Source organism: Frankliniella occidentalis, unplaced genomic scaffold (genome assembly GCF_000697945.3).
Source record: "Frankliniella occidentalis isolate FOCC.00 unplaced genomic scaffold, Focc_3.1 Scaffold24, whole genome shotgun sequence".
In the NCBI taxonomy this organism is placed as follows: domain Eukaryota; kingdom Metazoa; phylum Arthropoda; class Insecta; order Thysanoptera; family Thripidae; genus Frankliniella; species Frankliniella occidentalis.
The window spans coordinates 560,757-562,101 of NW_026267154.1; positions in this window are offsets into that span (position 1 = coordinate 560,757).

The window sequence follows — 1,345 nt, forward strand, 5'->3', positions numbered from 1 at the left end:
GGGGGGGAGAGCAGCTCTTTGCGAATATAAGCCTCGAGACCATGAGCAGCAAGCAAGAGTTTAAATAATTGGACGGGGGGCCGTAGAGGCAACAGGAAGAGAGAGAGAGAGAGAGTGAGAGAGAGAGGGGGGGGCGTAAGAAGGGCGAGGCAAGCAGCGGTCTAAATGTTGTCTTCCCGAATGAATGAGGCTTTCTTACCGCAAAAAGGGTTGCGCAGCTTGGGCGGTGGAGCTGGGGCTCATTTAAATGATAATTACTACAATATTCGCGCACAGAAATACGACGCCGAGGCACAGGGCGCCCCCGAGCAGCCCTAAAGCAGAGGAGGGATCACACGGCGGCCGGCGCGGAACAAATGAAATATTCTGTATAGAACGCTATACAAACTAGAGGAGTAAAATGGTTAATATGACAGCAGCAAGCAAAAATGCTTTCAAACAACAGGAACGCAATGCAAAGCAGTATTCTTCACAAACTGCGGAAAATTTAAAGCTTTGTACAGCCAACTTTACAGTACAAAAATCTGTAAACTATTCACAACATTGTAGGCGACAGCGATTCAATCTAGGGCGATACGATTTTGAGAGGGGCACTTCGAAAACCTAAAACTTAAACCCAGTGTTCAACAGTTGTAGTACTTGCTGCTGAAAAATGAATGCTTGCAAGTGAAGTGATCAACAACTACGTGTAGTAGTGGCAAGTACTTGCAAGTATTCAACTCGGTAGTTGTGTACTTGTAAGTGAGCAACTTCTCTGTTGAGCACTTTCCCATACCTAGTGAGCGTCCAATCTGGGGAAGAGTTCAACAGAAGGCACTTACACGTGCTTTATTGCTACCGAGTTAATTTTTGAACATTTGAACACTTGCAAACACACAACAAGAAAGTTGGACCCTTGCACGCGCAAAAGTGTGAAGCAATCGAACCGTCAGAAATGCAGACTACTCCGACTACTCTCGCACTACCGTAAAACAACACTTGTTCGATCACCCGCGTTACCTCTACACAACATGTTTGCCTTTTCCGAGAAATTGGTGGCTCCAGCTCGCTATGCCCAGGTAGTCGTAACCCTGGTCGAAGTTGAAGTTGCAACTGTGCCATGCCGTCAAAACTTTTGTATAATCAGGCCGTAGACTGGCGTCGTTCTTAGATTTGCAGTGCAGGGTGGTGGTGGTAGTGGGGCCGGGGAGGGGGAGTGGCGCTCGGCCTGACCGAGCAGGTGTACGGGAAGCGACTGCATTGAGACTGAGAAGAGAGACAGAGAGAAAGGGAGAGAGAGAGAGGCCCAGAAGGGAGAGACAGAGAGACAGAGCGAGAGAGAGAGAGAAAGAGAGGGAGGGTGGGG